The 21,931-nt window shown below is 44.8% G+C and overlaps 2 long non-coding RNA genes across 2 annotated transcripts; one reads left to right on the top strand and one right to left on the bottom strand.

Annotated features, from left to right (window-relative positions):
• Positions 1 to 889: 889 nt before the first annotated feature.
• Positions 890 to 20,083, bottom strand: LOC128346034 (uncharacterized). Its single transcript, XR_008316747.1, has 4 exons — positions 19,947 to 20,083; positions 9,543 to 9,723; positions 4,089 to 4,235; positions 890 to 1,078 (listed from the first exon to the last, which is right to left on the bottom strand). It is a non-coding gene; the product is annotated as an uncharacterized LOC128346034 (long non-coding RNA).
• Positions 11,161 to 17,068, top strand: LOC128346033 (uncharacterized). Its single transcript, XR_008316746.1, has 3 exons — positions 11,161 to 11,289; positions 14,667 to 14,712; positions 16,713 to 17,068. It is a non-coding gene; the product is annotated as an uncharacterized LOC128346033 (long non-coding RNA).
• Positions 20,084 to 21,931: the final 1,848 nt, after the last annotated feature.

Here is a 21,931-nt window from a genome sequence, read left to right on the forward strand (position 1 = left end):
CTATTAGGAGCCAAGCCCAACACCCCCTCCAGATTTTAACTTTGACTCGGTGCCAGTCTATCCATCTGCTAGTTCTCCCCATCTTCCCCTTTCACAAACCTCACAAGATGTAAGAGGAAGAAGGGAGGAGCAAAAGCAGCAGTGAAATCAGAAATGTCAGATTTTTAAACTGATTTTTAATGCTTGATGTATCTAACTTGAGCCTCAGAGAGCTGGATTAGTGCGACACTGAAATATATTTAGAGTTATAGCAGCAAAGGGCTGGTTTAGCTGATACTTTGTCCACTGGCCAAACTCTATGAATACAGAACTCTGTGTGTGTGTGCACATGCGCCATGAGTACACACATTCTTCCTCCTCATGGTGTGCATGGGCACTTCATGGAGGGGTGGTTCATTGAAATAATTCCTCTACATGTAATCCAAATAGCCATTTAAATTAGTATTTGGGTCATGTGTAGAGGAGTGGTTGGATGAACACACCTCCCACATGCTTAACAAATGGTGTTCCTGAACACCAGAAGGGGGTTAGGATGTGTGCCTTCATGGCATGCTCACATCCTTATGGTGTTGGGCCCGCAGATGAAGGATCATTCAACTAGCCCAGAATGTAAAACAAACAAAAAATGTGGTAGGAAAATCTATATTTTGTCTTCAAAGAAGTGGGGCATACTAGCCATATGAAAACAACTGTTTCATGTCACTTGCTATCTACTCACTATGACGGCCTTCATGTGGTATACAAAGTGTATGTATGTTCATCAGAAAAAAACCCTGGTAGAAATATAACAACTTTTCCTGATAGAAATATATCAACTCCTCCTCCCCCTCCTCCTCCTCTTCAACACAGAAGTTCACAAAGCATACAATGAAGACAGGATTATGGGGGGGCCAGAAGGGTACATTCTGCACATTAGAGGGTCTGTAGAGAATCTTGGTACTGTAGCCATCCTCCCAAAATTTGATCTGTATTTCTGTAGCTTAAGAAAAGAGACCACTTGCTGTATCTCTGCATACATAAGGCCTTCTCTTTGACTTCCTTCCTGTTCGCTTCCGTAGGGCTGTGTTAACTATCCACCCTGTTAATGAAATAAATTAAAAACCCTATTAATCCTGTTTATTCAGTGTGTTCTATTTCCTGTTGATAAAATTTATGTATTTCCTCCTGACAATACCCGGAATTTCATTGCTCTGATCTGAACTTCTGGCACATGTTCTACAGATTTATATTTCACTCAGAGTCAGCCCTTTTAACGTGCTGCCTCCTTGACCTTAGCAACACATGACAGAGTTCCCAGGGCCAGGAAAAGCAGGGGCACGCATCCAAACTGAAAGGCGTTTTTAGAAACAATTCTCTGCGCCAGTAGAGCAAGGGAGGAAAGCCTTTTATAGATTAAAAGTTTTTTAAATCAAAGCCCCCACAGGATTCTCAGCATGCTTAAATTCTTATTTTTGAGATGCATTCAGCAAAAGAGAAAATGTATGCTGTTATTCCCCCACCCACACTCCTTTTTCAACTGAAAAATATTGCTACAACTCTGCATATCATGATGCAGCCCATTCTGTTATCACAATTGGAAATTTTTTACTTACATTCATTGATGACCCATACTATCCACCCACCCTGCCAGCCAGAAACCCCCACCAACAGGTCTGCCAGCTGAAAACTGAAAGGATCTTAGTCTTACCTGCTGGAGTTGCTGAAAGCCTTTCCAGGCAACCATCACTTTGCAGCAGAGCACATGCTTTGCATGCTTAATGTCTCAGGTTCAAGCCCCAGCAAGGAGGCATCTTTTAAGTGGTGATTCTGTTATATTAAGCAAGGGGAGAGCAATTGGCCCAATTCACTCCCAGGACAGCATCCCTCCAGTAGCTACTGCTGGTTTCTTTTAGATTGTGATCCATATTATCTATTTATTTTTCTATGTAAACTGCTTTGCGAACTCTTGTTGATGAGTGGTATATTAATATGTGTTGTAGTAGTGGTAGACAACAGAGGGTTATGAGAGGAAAGACTGCCAGTAAGACTGGACGGTACCAACCAGATGGATCAGTCATCTGTTGCAAGAAAGCCATGTTTTGGGGTAGCACAAGGAGAAATATATTCATAGCACAGGACTATGGTATCGTAGAGCCAAGAACTGTTGTTCATCTCACGCTTTGGCAAAACCCAGTAATTAAGCATGAGCTGAGGTTGGCAGCATGCCTTCAGTCAACAAACCAAAACAGGACATGGAAAACCCCTCCCCTAACAAAGATGAACCTCCTGAATAGACCACTCAAAAGCAAATTATTCTTGGAGGAGATCCTCCCACTTACAGATAATGGTTGGAATGTTTCTCAGAAGAGGCTACTTCTCACCCCATTAAAATTGATGAATTGGCTAGTGAGGACCAGGGAGGATACCCTCATAAGTCAACGATAGGTGTGTATCTTTACACCTGGAGACATTGTGGTCCCTGATATAGTAAATAAATATAGCCCAGTCACAGCTATGTTTACATAGCCACATTTACATATCTGGCTTTTGCTTTTCGTCCAGAAGGACCAACCTAAAGTGACTAAGTCCATGTAGCAATAGACTTTGTTGTGCCCTCCAGGGTGGGATAGCCACATGACTGAGTCAACAGTTGCCTCAGGGCATATTTTTGGATATGAATACCCCAACCAGGCCACAATGGCCTCAGATTCTGTTGGATTCTGACTGGACTCTGGTGGGACTCTGCCTAGATTCCACCAGCCTACAGATTCTCACAAATGAGCTGTGTCCACTGCCCCCTCACTTTTCATCCCTGCTTCTACCCTACACTTTTCTCCAGAGGAGGCATGTTTGCATCATGCAGCCAATGTGCCCAGGAAGGATAGGCAATACGAACCTCTCCAGCCATCTATCTCTAAGCCTCCTTGCCTCTTTCTTTGCTTCCTTCTCTGCTTTCCAGGCACTTGGTACTGCAAGCCTCTAGGCAGGCTCTTATTCAGGACTTTAGCCAACTTATCACAAGACTCTAACCAAGACTCTCATTTAGAACCTTAGCCAAATTATTGAATTGCCTAACCAGACTCTCTGCTTCCAGTGACCCCTTTTACCTTTAAAAAGGCTTTAAAACCTTACCCATGTCTCCTTATTCTTTCCAAATACACCAGAACTACTAAATTGATACTGTGTCAGAACTGCTCCCCGAATCCAAGCAAATTTCCCCACTTTAGCCAAAAGCGTAGCTGGAGCGCCTTAGCCAATCACTCTGGGGCAGTTTTTATAACACAACTGACAGTATTAGTAGTGGCTGCCTTCATGTCCTCCCTGTAGACTTACCACAGGCATCTGGTTGGCTATTGTGGAAAGCAGGATGTTGGACTACATGGACCTTTGGGTTGACCCAGCAAAAGTCTTGTTCTTGAACATATGACAATCCCTCTATTGAGTCAGACCATTGATTCCTCTAGGTCAGTATTGTCAACACTGATGGGCATTGGCTTTCCAGGGTTTCAGATGAATATTTCCCTGCCCTGCTTGGAGATACCAAGGATTGAACCAGGAACCTTCTGAATGCAAAGCAGGTGTTCTTCCAGAAAGCTATGGCTCCATCCACAATGCTGTGTGGAAAATCAAGCTGCGATATTGGAAAAAGCACACACACGGCAAAGTGCATTTTGATGGTGGCAAATTTTGCCTCACATATTAGGTTTTGGAAAGAAAAATAATGGTGTATTTCATATGAATGCATCCATTCTACATATAAATGGAAATGATCCATGGGGGACTGCTCTCTCTCTCTCTCTCTCTCTCTCTCTATCTATCTATCTATCTTGATTGATAATACATATATTTATATATCTTGATTTATAATGTAGGCCATGTTCAGACATAATGCCAAACCATAGATACATGTGCCAGTGGTTCAAGTTTGTGGTCTGATTGAATGAAAAAACAGTTTCATCACCAACTGCAGGTCCATTTTCACTGTCAAACCTGAATTTAAGCTTTCAGTTTGTAGTGAGTTTTGCTGCTGAAATCTAAGGTTAGAAAGTGGCATTGTGTCATCCAAATTCTGCTGCTGTGGTAACCTGGGTTTTGTACACAAGCTCTACCTGCTACCATCGAGAGGTTGGTTCAGAGCAGCCCAGAAATGCACCAGTTCTAAGGTGGCTGTGTTTCTCACTGACGGCCCGCCCTCTGCTGTCTCCTTTCTCCTCCTGCCACTGCTTGGCAACAGGGACACCTCATCCCTGCATTTCCTGCATTTAAAAGGAAAGAAACACATTGGCAAATGCCCACTTCTATTTATTTATTTATTTAAAATATTTATATTCCGCTCCTCCAGTACACTACTGCTCGGGGCGTCTCACAACATTTATAAAATAGTTACAATGTAAAATCAGATTAATAAAATTAACCAAATTAAGCTAAACAAGTTAAAAATCCAAGCTAAAACCACAATCAGAATTACAGATTTTAAAACTTCAAATTAAAAGTTAAAAAAACACACCCAAAAACTTAGAATTCCTCTTTCTTTCCTCTGTGCCTTATGGGCCTCCCTTGTCCATTCACACTAAAAGGATGGGATGATGAGACATGTTCAGCAAGAGAGGTCTCCAGTAATTCAGGACTGCAGTGATTTGTGAACAAACACATGAAACCCGGGTAACACAAGAAATTGACCAGGTTGTTTTTCCACAAAGGGCATATATGCCAGGCTATTGGGGGAGTGATACCATGGCACTTAACAGAAATACCATTGTGCCGATCCTGTGTACAGTGGGGTTCCCATCAAAGATACACCAGTAACACACTTGTGGAAACCCCGGCTGTGACAATCTTCCTGTGGTCCAGTCAATGAAAGATACAACATGTCGCCCCACAAATCTAGTGTCTGTCTCTGTCCATTGCACCTACTCATCAACAGTGGGACTTGTGTGCTGGCAGATGGTGGGAAGCTAGCAAGTCAGGTTTTTAGTAGCACTTCTCCTATGCTGCAATTTGGAAGACAAGGGTTCCAAGGGTCTTGACATGCAAAGTGCACACCTGGCACCAAGAGGGATTGAGGATTGGATTTCTTGAGTAACCTGCAAAGCACACTTTGGTGTGCAGCCTGGCATGCAGGATCTTTACTTACAATTACCATATAAAATGTGTTGACAGCTTCCATCTGGGAAAGGAAAAGAGGTACATGTGCAGGGAAACCTCTCATTCACAAAACACCTGATCTAGCATGGCTGCTCAGAAAGGCATCCTCTTAAAGGAGGTTGGGCAGCAGGACATTGGTTGCCTTGAACACTGTCAGTATTTTTAAAGTTCCTGTGGACAGCACTGCTCCCTCCAACTGTATATAAGGATGTCTATAGATCTGTATATACAGTATATAGATATGTATCTACAGGTGAAACTCGGAAAATTAGAATATCGTGCAAAAGTCCATTAATTTCAGTAATGCAAATTAAAAGGTGAAACTGATATATGAGACAGACGCATTACATGCAAAGCGAGATAAGTCAAGCCTTAATTTGTTATAATTGTGATGATCATGGCGTACAACTCATGAAAACCCCAAATCCACAATCCCAGAAAATTAGAATATTACATGGAACCAAGAAGACAAGGATTGAAGAATAGAACAATATCGGACCTCTGAAAAGTATACAGTGTACTGTGCTTGACTGGCCAGCAAACTTGCCTGACCTGACCCCATAGAGAATCTATGGGGCATTGCCAAGAGAAGGATGAGAGACATGAGACCAAACAATGCAGAATTGCTGAAGGCCGCTAATGAAGCATCCTGGTCTTCCATAATACCTCATCAGTGCCACAGGCTGATAGCATCCATGCCACGCCGCATTGAGGCAGTAATTGCTGCAAAAGGGGCCCAAACCAAGTACTGAATACATATGCATGCTTATACTTTTCAGAGGTCTGATATTGTTCTATTCTTCAATCCTTGTCTTCTTGGTTCCATGTAATATTCTAATTTTCTGAGATTGTGGATTTGGGGTTTTCATGAGCTGTACGCCATGATCATCACAATTATAACAAATTAAGGCTTGACTTATCTCGCTTTGCATGTAATGCGTCTGTCTCATATATCAGTTTCACCTTTTAATTTGCATTACTGAAATTAATGGACTTTTGCACGATATTCTAATTTTCTGAGTTTCACCTGTAGATCAGGCCTGTTCAACTTAGGCCCCCCACTTGTTTTGGGGCTACAACTCCCATAATCCCCAGCCACAGTGGCCAATAGCCAGGGATTATGGGAACTGTAGGCCAACAACTGCAATCTGCAAGTGGGGCCAAAGTTGAGCAGCCCTGATCTAGATGATCAGCCTTGGCCTCCCAGTTTGGAGGTACCCCAGACTGGTGCGGTGTTACGTGTTCCAGCAAAGGAAAATCTACCATGAATGGGATAACCCTAAATTTGAGTTAAAAGAAAGCCCTTGTTCTTTCAGTGTTTGTACCAGTTGGTAGGGGAAGCGGGCGGGGGGCGGGGCTCAGCTCAGCCCCGCCCCTTCCCCTGGGATGAAAACATGCAGTCTCAGCCATATCTCATGAGTGGAGCTGTCCAACAGGACAAAGGGATCAGGCTCGAAAGTCCTGTGTGTTGAGCTCATCTAATCATATAATATAATAGAGGCTTATGCTCTTCTTCCAAGGAGTGCTCTCTCATGAGAGTGCCTGGCCTTGGAGACACACGTGTGGGCCAGAAGGCTGTTGCCATCCTGCCTGCTTGTTAGTTCCATCCAAGCCCCAGGGAAAGGTCACTCAGCAATACCTTTTCCAGTCCCGGCAACTGCCAAAAACCAAGAGTCCAAGTGTTTCCTCTGACAGTCTGGTCTCCCCATAACACATATCCATCCTTTTTATTGCCCTGCATGGTCGGTCACCTGGCTAGCCAAGGATCACTCTAATCCACAGGTCCCCAGGATGCCCAATGGCGGCCAATTTACAAACGCCACAATGCCAGTCCCATCCTGGCCTGTTTAGCTCTGGTTGTAGGATCCATCCCGTCTTTCCTAACTCTGCCTGCCTGAAACCTCTCAGACACGTTAAGCGGATCAGGCTGCTTGGAAGTCTGGAAGGGTTGAGTGGAGAGGGGAAGGTACAGAGTATGAACCAGGAGCCTCACATCATGGGGGGTCCATATAGTTGGAAGGCCTACCTCATGCAAGTGCAGTATGAGGCCATACTCTGCATATATGAAATGCATATGTGTTTCCTTCAAGTTACCACAGGAATACAATAATGGGAGGCAGGGTGAGATACTTGTCTGAGTGGCATTTGATCCCACCCACCTCCTGGTTTGCCTTTGAGCTGAAGATGAAGTGGTCAGCTTTAGATATTATGAAACTGATGGACATAGAAGAGGAAACAAGTACTTCCTAACCTTAAAATCCCAGAGAACAAAATATACCTAACTCCTCTCTAATGCAATATGGGCCCATCATGGGACATCTGAACTGGATTTCTTTTTTCAGAACAAAGTCTTAAATACTATGCTTGATGCTCCTAGAAGCATGCCTTGGGCATTATTAAGATCTGAAACTATAATTTTACCATTAGAAATGAAGAAGGCTCATTTATGACTATTTAATTATTGGATCAAACTAATATCTGTGCCTGATGATAGGCTATCAAAGATCTGCCTAGAAGAACAAATGCAAGTTCAATCTATAAAACAAATCCTTTAGTCTCATAGGATGGTTCCAATGATACAGTTTGTGGTTTTTCCGTAAATTATTTCCTAGAACTAAGGTGTCAGCTGCAAAATTATAATCTAAACAAGTGTTTGCAAGCAAAATACAACTAGTGCAATTTCTCTTCATTGGCCAGTTCCAGGCAGGACACATTTATGGGCTACAGTGACCAAGTTCCATCACAACCTTGCAAGTTATATAACAGATCTGAATAAGACCCCTGCGAAAACAGTCTTAGCCTTCTTTATATTTTACCCAATGACTTCTGCAAGGGTGACACAGAAATCTCCTTTTCAGTTCAAGGCATTATATCTATAGTGTTGGCACCCCACACTATTTCTTTTGTTTTTCTATTTCCAAGAATGTGCAGCAGGAATCAGTGGTGATGGTATGGGCTGCCCTGTTTTCTAACACCGGTCTCCCTACCTCCTTGGACACCATTCCTTTATCCCTCTTGGTCTTCTCTCAGAGCTTCAGACTTGGAGGGCAAAGTGGCCATCTCATCCCGCCCCACCCCTCCACCCCGAGGTCAGTGGGGAAGGGGCTAGGTGTTTAGTGAGACTGAGTTTAGGGGTTTTGCCTTTTTCTCTCCTCCCCCCCACCCGGTATTGGGGGGGGGGCATGGCTGTTGTCTGCTGCTCATCTCCTAAACCAACTGAGGCTAAAGTATGGAGGAGGGAAGTTGGTTTTGAATGAGTGCAGCAGGTGCTTGTACATAAGGCAATAAGGCCCATGCGCCCCTAGCAAGGCCGTGCCATGCCTGCTCCAGTGCCCATCTCCCATGCCGTCAGCTCCTGACTGCCTCCTCCTTGCTTGCCAATTGGCAAAGTGCTTAGGCAGGTGCCTGGCAAGGGTTCTGTTGGGTTCTCCCACCACTTCCAGGCTATCTGGCCCCTGCATGTGGTCCCCTCAGCTCTCACCTCCTCCTCCTCCAGCCACTTCATGGGCTACATGTGGAGGCAGGGAAGACAGCAGGGGTTAAAGTAGTCTGGCACCTCCTTCTATTGGCCTACAGCTGCATGCAGGAGCATGCTTGGGGTGGGGGCAGTGCCTGCCTTGTGGTGTTTATTAGAAATCAGTTCCTTTATCCACACCCACTTTTAATGAATGCTTTAGGTTAGTTACAGCCTAATCTGGTCCTAGACTGGGGGTGGAGCAGATAGAGAGCAAGCGGGTGAACATCAAAGCAGGCTGGATTGTTTGTTGTGCGTAAAACGAATGGACTTTGTCCAATTCAGGGTGTGTTGGATTTTCTGGACCACCTGGTCAGTGTGTGTTACTGTAGTCCCCAACCTTGGGTCCTCAAAGGCCATTGTGGTTGGTGGTGATGGGTGTGGTAGCCCAACAACATCTAGGGACCCAAGGTTGTGAGCCTTGGTATGTTACAGTCAGGATTCTCTGTAACAGGAATTCTTGGATGTTGTTGCCTGCAACTCTCATAATTCCTGGTTGCAACGGCCTTTGGCTGGAGATTTTGGGAATCGTATTCAACAACACCTGAGACTTCCTGTAACAGGGAACACTGATTACAATCCTTAAATCCCTGTAGTCTACAGTGCCTAACTCTGGCATGTGGCCAAGGACAGGACGTGCTGCCCTCCTTGCCTACTCCTCGGCATCAGCTATAAAAGCTGCTCCAGTGAATCCACCCATGGACCACAGTCTTCCTCTTCCTTTTGAAATCTTGATCTGACATACTGAATCCTGACCTCTACAATCCCCGTTTTTCTGAGTTTCTTCTCAAGTAATCACTCCACTGCATTCTCTCCCACAAAAAGGTAACAGAGCTATTTCAGGACGACCCCATTAACCCTACTAGGATCTGCACTCATGAGCAGAATTTGATAGAACACACACATTTTATGCAGAGCAGATTGAATACTCGGCTGATGAGGTGATCCTGGATGCCTTGCATCTGCTGAATATTTTCAAAGGTGCAGGGATGCTGTTTTGCTTCAGGAATGCCAATTGTCTTATCAAGGCAATGAAGCTTTTCGGTGTAGAAAAAGCTATTTTCCCTCTGCCCTGGGCTTATCTCCTGAAATGACATAAGAACAGGATACATGTTTTAAAACACAGGAAATATGACTCTCTGCCACACAGAGAGCTTCACCGTCCCCTTTGGTTCTTGTTTCTGGGGCTTCAACATTGGTGTTACAGCATTTGCCATGACGCCTCTGGAACAGAGAGTCTTATTCAGCAGATCTCTCTGCCTCTGGAATAGCCCCCAATAGGCATCATCTATAGAAAGAGCTTTTTAGAAAGATTCTTCATGCTGCAGACTGGTCCCCTAGGGCATGTCTTGCCTACACTGGGGTTATGTACACAGTGTAATGTGACAAGGACTCGAGAGGAAAGGCTGAGGTACGAGAAAGAGAGCCATACTAGGACTTGAGCTCCTGAGAGGCAATTTGATGCCAAGTCCATTTGCAGGCTGTCACTGTGTGCTGGCAAACAGAGATAGCCGTGCACACGGAAGCTCTTGAAATGTCGATTGTTGACCGATTGCTCAGTGTCGCTCGCTTTGGAACCATCATGCTCATTTTCCAGATACCTTTTCAAATGCACTGTCTTTTCTATTACTGAAGAGAAGCAAGCAAATTAACCTCCTGGGGCCTGTGAACAAGGCAAACCAGATGTTATTTCTTCTAACAAGATTATGTATTTAATTCGCACTAGAGTTTGTTTTTATCACATCATTGCTGGAGCAACCTAAGGGACAGTGTGTATGTGGTGGTGGTGGGCACGAGAGTCTTGTGGTCTCTTCATCTGTCTTTCTGTGTTTTGTGCCTCTCATATTCAATAAAGTCATCTCAACTGGGCTGGGTTGCTGCTAATTAGGCTGAGTCTTACCACAGCCCTTAATCGAGAACATTTATGCATTCCTTGCAGATTTTATTTTCAGCTGTTGAATTCCAGCTACCAGGAAAGCGAGAATGGCAATTGTCCGGAACCTGTGGTCATTCACCAGGAGAGCTTTACCGCTGTTTCCTGCCTCTACCTCTTCAGCATAATGCCACTTGGGAGAAGAGGATGGGGAAAGTGTTTTTTGAAAGGAGGGGCTCTCCTACAAACCATTCTGACTGCTGAAAGCCAGGAGAAGTAGGGAAACATTTCTGTAGCTTTCCAAATCAGTTATGAGCATGGGCAACACTAGGTGACATGAAGCATCCACATGGTTGCCAGGGGAAATACAGTATTGCATTAAGAAGAGTCTTCCCCGGTGTTTTTAATATTGGTCTATCTTGATTTTGATACTTTGCATTGCTGGAATCTTGTGCTTTGTATTTCTAAGAGCTGCTAAAGCCTTCTCATAAGGCACCTGGTGAGATAATACAGGAAATGAAGGGCCCTGATAGAGGGAATAATGACAATAGGCTTCTGCTGAAGAGAGCAGGAAGCTTTTTGATTAGGATCAGCTGGTATCACACTGATGTGTTGTACTTTAAAACAGACCAAAGGCAAGGGAATGAGTCACTGATTAGGTGCTGTTTTGATTGGGAAGGCAGCACATGAAACAATTTGGAACCAAAGTGGAAGGAGAGATGGAAAGAACACAGGGAGGAAAAGGAAACTGGGACAGAAAGTCATCTCCCCAGCCCAGGTTGGTAATGTTAATTTGGGTTTGTGATTTCTTTGTGTAACATAGCATAAAACTCTCAAAATTCCTATGGGGGGACCCTCTCTTTCAACAATAGCCAGCAACAAGATGCTGCAGGGGAGTTCACAAGGAGGAGATGATGGCCAGCATCATCTCTAGTATCTGGTAATCGGAGGCAGGCTGATTCAGAACATGGGGCAACTTGCATCATACAAAAGTAGCAGGTACATCATCTGTGTGCTGGGAGTGCCTAAAACTTGGGAAAGAAGTAGACTTCTTCTTTTAACCCTGTAGACACCATGCCTCTATCTTTAGGCCTGATTTGAGCCTTCAGTATCAATGTAGATTGATGATGCCTTGCAAGGTTTGGCCTTCTCCCAATATTTTACTGGTAGATCTAAGATACTGACCATTACATCAGTAAAAAGATACTGATATGGAGGGAGGAAATGTGTGCAAGCTTCTCCCTAGAGGGCTTGCTGCTGGGCATGGCCATTTTTGGAGGCAAGGAAGTATACAAAAGAGTTCTGTTCGAGAGTGATAGAGAAGAGGTATCCGAATGTTGTTGGACTCCAACTCCCATCATCACCAGCTACAATGGCCTTTGACTGGCTCAGAAACTCAGGTTGGCCCAAACTAGGGACACAAGATTTTTAACAGGGACTGAGCCTTTGATCATATTACCCCGGTGCTTTGTCGGTTGCACAAGCTTGCAGTCCATTTCTGAGCCCAATTTAAAGTGCTGGTTTTAACCATTCGGCCCTACTCCAAATGAGGCAGGTGGCTACTAGGGAGAGGGTCTCTTGCGTGGTGGCACCCCGTTTATAGAATACACTCCCCAGAGAGGCTCCCCTGGTGTCTTTGCTATCTATCTGGAGAAGAGAGCTGGTCTTGTGGTAGCAAGCATGACTTGTCCCCATAGCTAAGCAGGGTCTGCCCTTGTTGCATCTGAATGGGAGACTTGATGTGTGAGCACTGCAAGATATTCCCCTCAGGGGATGAAGCCGCTCTGGGAAGAGCAGAAGGTTTCAAGTTTCCTCCCGGGCATCTCCACGATAGGGCTGAGAGAGATTCCTGCCTGCAACCTTGGAGAAGCCGCTGCCAGTCTGTGAAGACAATACTGAGCTAGATAGACCAACGGTCTGACTCAGTATATGGCAGTTTCCTATGTTCTTTTAGACTCCAGGGGAAGACCACTTTGTTCATCCAGGCTTTTAAAATATTGCTAATTTGTTATATTTTATCATAGTTTCAATGTATGTCTTATTGTACTATTTTATTTTTATTTTGTGAGCTGCCTAGAAAACAATTATGAGGCAGCCATACAAATAACTTTGTTATTATTAATAACCAACATGGAGGTGTCTATTTCTGCCCTGTGTTGCTGGTGAGTTTCCCAGGCACCTCTGGCTGCCACTGCTGCAGTGCTAGATTGGATAGATTGATCTCTAAGCTAGATGCTCTTCACTTGCATGCCTGTGCTCCTGTTCTTTTCTCTTTCTTTTTTAATCAAATTTATTCTCCCTTTAATGATTTCAAAGCATGAAGCCAACCATTATTTCAGAACAACTGAATGCTGATTGACCTGCTACGTACAAATGCCTATTATCTTGTTTACATCACTGCTCTGCTGGAAGCTTGTAAATCACTTTCTCCAAAATAACCTGACACGATGAGATGCAAATTTTCAGTAATAAGGATTTGAATGTAATCCTGAATTAGCAGAGAGCATCTTTAGAAGCAAAATACTCACACTCTATGTTTGTGTGTGTGAATGCAGCATGTATGTTGTAAGCCCTAGCTGGGAAAGGAATGAGATCTTCTCCATTGGTGTGAAAAGTATAGTTGTGGTGGTGCTTGACGTTTAATTAAATATCTGGCTCACAATGGGCCAGTTCAGACAAAACAGCTGCTGGTGACGAGAAAAGAGATGTACCAAGAGTGTGTCCATCAGCATGTTCGTCACAGGTGTCCTGATGCCCTCACTCCTCATCTTTTGATAGCATGGGGGCTACTTATACATGCACTCCAAATACTTTATTGTATAATCAAGAGATGTGCCTGGAGGGCATTGGGCATCTGTGGAAGATGTCCCAAGAACTGCATTGTTAGCACATCCCTTTTCTGATCACAGGCACATAGGCAGCTGCTTTATACCGAGTCAGACCCTTGGTCCATCTAGCTCAGTACTGTCTGCACTGACTAGCAAAAGATCTCCAAGGTTACAGGCAGGAGTCTTTTCCAGCCTTCCCTGGAGATGCCAGGGAGTGAACCTTGGACCTACTGCTCTTCTATTGAGCTATGGCCCCCATCTCCCTAAGGGGAATATCTTACAGTGCTCATATTGTAAGATATGGCAAACTCCCTTGTCTCTGAAAATGGTCTTCTACAGTGCTGTCATCAGGGATTGACACAATTTGGGAAGCAAGTAGCAAAGGACCATATCTCAGGGGAAGAGCATCTGCTTTGCATGCAGAAGGTCTCAGTTTTAATGTCTGGCATTTTCACATAGGTCTGGGAAATACCCATCTGAAGCCAACCATTGATAGTGGCAAAAAGGGCCTCCTCCACTCACTTGCCTGTCCTCTCCCTATGGATCACAGTGCTGACTGGGCTTGTTGGCTAAACCCTCTACCAGCCAGAGTCAGAGCAGAGACTGCACTGCAGGGAGTAGCAGCCACCACCTGCCCTCTGAGTCTAGGTGATGGTGGTCATGGGGAGGAGAATAGGTGCTGCTAGGGCCCTCTTTGAGGGAAGGTGGGGAGGGCTGCCACACTAGGACCCATGCTTAAGGGGGCCCTGCCTGCATGCAATGGACCCTGATGGGCATGCTCTCAGTGCATCCCTGTGTGCGAGCCCCTCACAGCCCATTGGGGATCCATGGCAGGACTGGCATCACATTTCTGGGAGCACTTGGCCAAGTGCCTTGGTGGGCCCCACAAGTCCTAGTGGAGGCTTGCCTGGTCAGTGGGGCAACAATGGTCCAGAGTACCATGCCAGCCTGTGCTGGCAGCTGCCACCTTCTTAAAAAAACAACAATGCAATGGGGAGCAATTGACAAATGCCATCGTTATTTAAAAAATCCATCGGTTACCTGGACCACTTAGTCAGAGCCTGGGGGGAGCCTTCACAAACTGTTCTTGCTCCAGAGACCCGCAAAAAGACAACCCTGAGTGCTGCCATGGCCACAGCGGGTGACAGTACTGTACAGAAGAGAGGGGGCATGCTCCAATCACCCTCAGCATGCTCCAATCCTGGAACTGCCACTGCACTGTGCTACATTTTACGTGTGCGTGCATGCTCAAAAGTGTGTAAGAAAAAAATGTGAGTGAATTTAGAACTCCTGGAAAAGACTGATTTTTTTTTTTTTTTTTTTTTAGTTTACAGATGATGCTCACAATTGGACACCTAATGTTCAAGCCCGAGGTAGGTGGGTTGACCATCCCTAATGACGAGCGTTGCTATCATTTGTCTCCAGGAAAGTTGCACTTTGACAATATAATTATTCTCATGCTTCAGAAGAATTGCTTCATTTCAATTATGTATATTCTTCTGTGCCAGTGAATGCTCTTTGCTGGACTGAGGTTAAATATTGTAACCCCTACGCCTCATTATAATGGTTCATTCACGTGGGCCTTTGGGAATGCTTATGAGAATAAGGGCTGCTAACGTAAGGGATGGTACTCAAAGTTTACAGCTTACTTGCCCTGTTTTGAGATCTTCTTTCAGTCTGCTTTTAGAATTATTAATAGGGAGGCGTACACAGGGATAATGTGTGTGCAATTCTATGCATACTTATTACCTGGTAGTGAGCCACATTGAACTCGGTGGGGCTTAATTCTGAGTAAACATGCATATGATGGGCTATTACAAATTCAGCCACATCCATAATCCTGTGATATGGATTAGGCTATGTAGAGAAATAGCTTTTTAAAGTTTAAAAATGCAGGTCACACAACTCTACTGAATTAACAAGGCCATGCCGAACTACTCATGTTCCATTATGGCTTGTCATAAAATACTACTCCATTTCCTGCACATATACCCCATAAAAAGCACCTTATTTGTGGTGGTTATGAGCATTTTGAAAACATGCTTTTGTTCTGGATTGAAACTTCAGAGGTTTTAAAGTATTATAAATACAGTATTGTATACATACCATACGCCTACAAAGATATGTGTTTTGATATTAAAAATATGAAGCAACAATAACATTTATATTGTATAAATGAAGCAACAAGCTTTTACAACTTCAAGGGGTTTATGATGAATAGCAGGACCTGAAGGGGAGCAGAAATGGTTTTTCATGGAGTGAAGGCCAGAGAATGGAGATAAGGAGGAATAACAAAGAATGGGGATAAAAGTAAATATCTCTGTCACCCTTAATATTTAAAACCTACTTGCCTAATTTCACATGCTAGCATTCTCTTCCTGAGCTAAACTTTTGTATGTTCCATTCAACTTGGCTGGTTGTGTACACACACACACACACACACACACACACTCACTCCTCATTCACTGAGTGGGTTCACACAACACGTAAAAACAGGAATTCTGGTTCCTGGAGTCTGGTAGAGAGCCCAGCTTCTGGTGGGGGAGCCAGGAAGTCAACATTGGCTGTGTAGTCCGAACTCACCAATGTCTGCTTCTGCAGCCCTGCTTACAGTTCCAAAGCCAACATCTGTAAACAAGAGTTGGTTTTAGATGTCCATTCTGGAGCTGAAAATTGGGTTGATTGAACTGACATTGGTGGGTTTGGATGACACAGCAAATATCAGCTTCCTGGTTCCCCCACTGGACGTCAGGCTTGCCACCAAACTCTGGGAACAGGAGTTTTTTTGGGGGGGGGCAGGGTTGTGTTGTCAATCCACCCATTGCCTTAACTCACAGTATAGATGGAGAAAGATTATGCTCTTCCCAGTGCCTGCAACTCCTGGTGGAGAGAACCCAACACCTATCACAACACTAGCAATTGGGTAGATAGGGAATATCTTGCAGTGCTCACACATCAAGTCTCCCATTAATATCAACCAGGGCAGACCCTGCTTAGCTATGGGTGGTGTAGAGACAGCGTGGTATAGTGGTTAGAGTGCCGGACTAGGACCGGGGAGACCCGAGTTCAAATCCCCATTCAGCCATGAAACTAGCTGGGTGACTTTGGGCCAGTCACTTCTCCCTCAGCCTAACCTACTTCACAGGGTTGTTGTGAAAGAGAAACTCAAGTATGTAGTACACCTCTCTGGGCTCCTTGGAGGAAGAGTGGGATATAAATGTAAAAATAATAATTTTGCTCCAGTACAGATTGACTTTTTTTCAGACAACTTGGATCAGATATGCATGAGCCCAGTCTTCTGAGTGCTTCAAAATGTGTCCAGATTATAAGTGAACTCATATTTGGAAATTCTGTTTTTCTCCATGAACCTCAGCAGGGTGAATGGCTAGAAGGTGGGATCTGCACACATCTAGCAAGAATTAATGGAAGAAGTAAATTTCTGCTGGAAAAATTGACACCCTTCAAAGACAGCCAACACTAGGGAACTGCTTAAGTAGCAAAGAGTTATGCTGCTGCAGCTAAAGTAACATCAAGGGCATGGCAAACAATGCAATGCCATGACGCTTGCCAACTTGTGACAGAAAAAGGAGGGATGAGTGGACTTCCTGATTCCATGCAGGATTTCCTGAGTGATTCCTTTTGTTCCATCGGCTTGCTTAGTCTGCCTTCTCCTACCTTGCTTCCATTTCAACATGGAGAATTTCTAAAATTAATTCTGGAAAAAGCAGATATATATCGCTGTTGCAGCTTTTGTCTTTCCATTATCATCTGTTCCCTCCTGCTGTACCAAGGTATACCAGGCAAGTATTGATGAAACACTGCATGGATGAGCAGATCATCAGATGGCCTAATGAATGTGAGAGTGCATCAAGATTTCTTTTTGTGCTGCTTTCAGTATATACATGTGCTTACATACAGCAGTAAAGAACGGAGGACAAAAGATGGAAGCAAACAGAAGAAAATGAAAGCTGTGGCAGACTGCACATATGCAGCAGCCTCTACTCAATCCAAAAATCAAAACTGAAGAACATTTGCTTTCTAAATCATTGGTGCAGGTAATCTGGAACCCCAACACCTAGAGAGAAATTAGGGTAGGGAGAATTTTGTGAAGCCACATGACATGCCTCGCATCCTAATATGTGCCATACCTCACACAAGGCTCTGGCTCTCCAGTGTCACGTAGCAAACCACATGTACAGGGGCATAACTACAATTAGGCAGGGGGAGGCCGTTGTCTCGGGCCCCCCTGCCTTGGGGGGCCCCTCAGAGGCTCTCCCCCACCCAGCGCCTACCCGATCTTCCTTGTGAAGTCATTTAATGGGGGGGGCATTTAAGAATCTTGTCTCAGGGCCCACTCCAACCTAGTTACACCCCTGCACATGTATTTGATTTATTTATAATTATATTTCTATGCTGCTGCTACAACAACAAATATTTATATACTGCTCTTCAACCAAAGTTCTAAATCTGGTTTACATAGAAAAATAAATACATAAATAAGATGGTCCCCTGTCCCCAAAGGGCTCACAATCTAAAAAGAAACATAAGGCAGATACCAGCAACAGCCACTGGAGGGATGCTGTGTTGGGGTTGGATAGGACTAGTTGCTCTCCCCTGCTAAATATAAGATAATCACCAATTTTAAAAGTGTTTCTTTGCTCAGCTAGCAGGTGTTGCTATGCTGCCTTTCATATAGGCATGTCCCAAAGATATGTACAGAGAAATACAAAACAGTCTTTAAAAGCTGTACAACAGTAATTAACACTAACAAGGTGCACTAATAAAATATAATTAAATACAATAAAGCACAATTGGCAGTAGTACAAAAAGCAGCATGATGAACCTATTTGGTTGTTAGTGTGTGGATTCTTGATTGTTTGTAAGTTCTTCTTCTCATAGGCCTTCACTGAGAGAACTGTCAAATAGACCCAAAAATAATTAAAAAAACAAAAACCCACCTACCATATACCCCACTGGCTTTGGGTTTGAGGGGCAGAGTTGTAGCCCTATGTGCCTCACCCCAAAACCTGCTTTTGAGTGGGGGAGAAAGGCCAGCTGGGCTGCCTGAAATCCTCATTGTTCCCTATGGCAAAAATAATGGACAAATCTTTTTTTTTTTAAAATCACACAAGTGCACAATTTGCTTTGGGTAGTAGGTGGCACCCATGAGTGCCTACCACCCCAGACCAGTTTTGCACCCCTAGGCCGCAACCCAACAGACAGCGATGCAACTAAAAAGACAGCAAGCTGCAAACAAAAAACAGCAACCACTGAGACAGACCCACCTGCACTAGACTGAATAACTGCAAAATGAAGCAATACTTAAGGCTACAGCCCAAGCAAGACACACTAAAGTCTTTGCAAGGCAGCAAAAGCAACCCGGCACACAAACAGCAAAGAAAGAGGGTGAGGCAAAGCAATATAAAGAACACACTACACTTAATAAAAAGTTAAAATAATGCACCTTGAGATTTTTCCTTCTCTTCTTTCCGTGCAAGTGGGTACAATAAAGGAAAAGCCACCTCAGACTGGCAGGTCCACCACATCTTTGCTGGAGGCCACAGAGGCCTCAGACACGTAGTGGCACCAAACCACTGACTCATCATTGGAGGTGCGTGCATGTTTGGTGCCTGTGTCTGAATACTAGAACTGACTAGGGGGAAAGAAAGGGGGGCCTAAATGCACATTTTACAAACATATTATACAGATATATCTTAATTTGTACAGGTATTTGTACACCAAGATGCCAATAATCTAAAGTTGGAATCAAATTTGTTTTCCAGCAGGAAGCATAAAGGATCCTTGTCGCCATTATCATATATAAAGTTCAGTGTGTTTCACAGGAATATGCGGTTTAGTAAAATTTAACATGAAAATTTCCTGGAGGAGAGGAAAATCCATAAGCAAAATCTGCTGCATCTTAGAATGTATCATTTACCAAAATTTGAGATTTTTTACATGTCCACCACATGTGCTAGAAGGTACCTGTCTGCTCCATACACTTCCAACAATCTCCAGGGTAGTTATTGTCCATCTTTGAAATCATTGCTGGAGTAACATTTTATACCAATTTTCCTTTATAGTAGTATTCACTGTGAATTTTATATTCACCTTCCAATGAAATTCCCACTGTTGCATCTCTATTGTTCTGTTAAAGTTCTGCATCCATTTTATCATACAGTCTTTCACATGTTCAGATTCTGAGTCATACTTCATTAAAGGCTTATATAGAAGACCTAGCATGTGTTCTGAGTTCTTTGTTATTAAAATTTCAAATTCTGTCAAATCACTTAATTTCCCACCTTGCTTCCGTACTTCTTCCTGAATTATGCTGTTAATCTGTAAATATAGTAGCCAGGAAGGAGTTTCTTTCCACTCTTGACTTAAGCATTGAAAGGATGTCATTTTTGATCTTCCCACCATAAGACTCTGAAAATCATAAACTCTCCATCAATCAAATTGTTTTGTATGTTCTTCTCTGTGAAAATATATACACTACAGGTGACAGTGTTGGACTTATCTTTTTTTTTTTTAACTTATCCCATACCTTCATTAAGCTGTTACTAATGGAGTGACTTTTAATTTCTACTTCTGCTTGCTTTTATACCTGTCCACAAATATCTATGTAGTCCATTGGTCATATCTGACCCTTCCAGGTTGTGGACTCTCCCTCCTCCTGGTCTCTGGTTCTAGGTTTCTCCTCCTCCTCTGTAACTCTCTGGACCAGGAGTTCCCTCCATCTGCACAAGTTGCCAGTGCAAATGACATTGCCCTCGATAGTTGGGTCACAAAGACAAGCCAGGGCATACTCCTCTTTGTGACCCAATCTGCCTACCAGCTGCTCTCCAGACCTCAGCCAGCCAGAGTGCAACCCTCAGGTGTGGTGAGTGAGGTCTTGGGCTCACCTATGAGCTTCTCCAGGAGAAGCACAGCAGGCAGGACCTGGCTCAGAGGGGTGGCATCGGCACACAAACTCTTCATGGCAAACAGAAAGGGCTTGAGTACCAACACCATCACATACATGAGCTTCCACTCCAAGTTAAAGAGGTTGCACATCCCCAAGCCCTTGTTCCTCAACAGGTCATTAAGGGCAACCTCCTGCTCCAGCAGGTGCTGAAGCAAGAGGTAGGTATCTACATCCATTGAGATGAGATGTTGAGGAAGCCCATGCTCCTGCTGCCACTCATGGAGCAAGCGCCTGGACCTCTCACTCGAGTGGAAATCGGCTGCAATCTTGCGAGACTTCTCCACAAGCACAGCCATGGAAGCAGCAGGACCTAATGGCAGGCAGGCCTGTTCCTTGGCCTCCTTGAAGCCAATGGCATCCAACACAGCAAAGTGGACTGTGTGTGCCATGCACCGGATGTTCAAATGCCCCAGCACCTGTAACACTGGAGCCATTGTCTGTCATGATGAAGCTGCTTCTGAGGTGTGGCAGCCTGGCTACCCACTCAGTTGGTGGTCGATGATGGCTTCCATCTCCTCCTTGGTGTGCTTGATGTCCAAGGTCTCCATGTGCAAGATGGCCCACCTGTGCCAAAATGTGGTGTGGGCTGCTCTGGATCCAGAGGCAACACCAGAGGTCCCCTCTCTCTCCGGGCCCTACCAGTGAGCAGTAAGGGCAAGGAAAGCAGCGTGTATTCTATTCACACTGTTCCACAGATCATTGGTGAAATGCACACTGGGACCAGGCAACGCTGCATGCAGCATACTTGACATGAGTTCCCAGCATCACCTATACAGGAGGAAGGAATCACTGTCCTACTGAAGGTGATTCTTGAGAGGATCGTGTAGCCAGTGGCAAAGACCTGGAGTACCCAGTGGAAGCCAGCGTTCTCAACCACCTGCAATGATTGGTCATCAATGGCCATCATCTCCCCTATGGGACGGGTGATGAGATGTGGGTCCACCTGACCAGGTCACTTACCACCCAACACCTGTGTCCACTGCTTGACTGGGAGCATGCCCTGCTTCAGCAATGAAGCCTGTGTATGGCCCTTGTCAGTGGCACTACCCGCAGGCACATTGGGCACACTAGCGCTGTCAGCGGGGACAAGGAGATCCCAGTGATGGCGCTGCATGTGTCACTACATGGTGATCATCTCCAGATGCTCGAGATCCTTCCCCCGACTAACCTGTGCCCTGCAGTGGACACAGCAAGAGGACATTGGGGCATTTTGAGGGACCTCATAGTGCCTCCAGACACCACTTGTGGGGGCCTCTAATGTCCTGGACACCATCTTAGGCTGCTTTGTTGATGACGGCTCTACTGGGGTTGCTGACTGCCCACCGCAACCACCACCACGAATGCCAGAAGGACCCAGTTGAGGCTGAGGGGGGTGCTTCCTCCACAGCCACAGACCCTTCCTCAGACTTGGCCCCGGAGGACCCAGAACTGGACTCCACCATGACTTGGGCAGCAGGGGCCTCACTGAGTGGCAAGATCAGTTTAGGAGGGTGCTATGGTGAGGGTCAGTCTGGCTGAACTCCCAGACAACAAGCCCTGACCCACCCACCCCACTGCCAGGTGCAGCTGGAGGCAGCAGCTCTGGCAGTGCAGCTGGTCTTATACCTGGTTCAGCAGTTGCAGCA

Source organism: Hemicordylus capensis, chromosome 2 (assembly GCF_027244095.1).
Source record: "Hemicordylus capensis ecotype Gifberg chromosome 2, rHemCap1.1.pri, whole genome shotgun sequence".
NCBI classification, from domain to species: Eukaryota; Metazoa; Chordata; class Lepidosauria; order Squamata; family Cordylidae; genus Hemicordylus; species Hemicordylus capensis.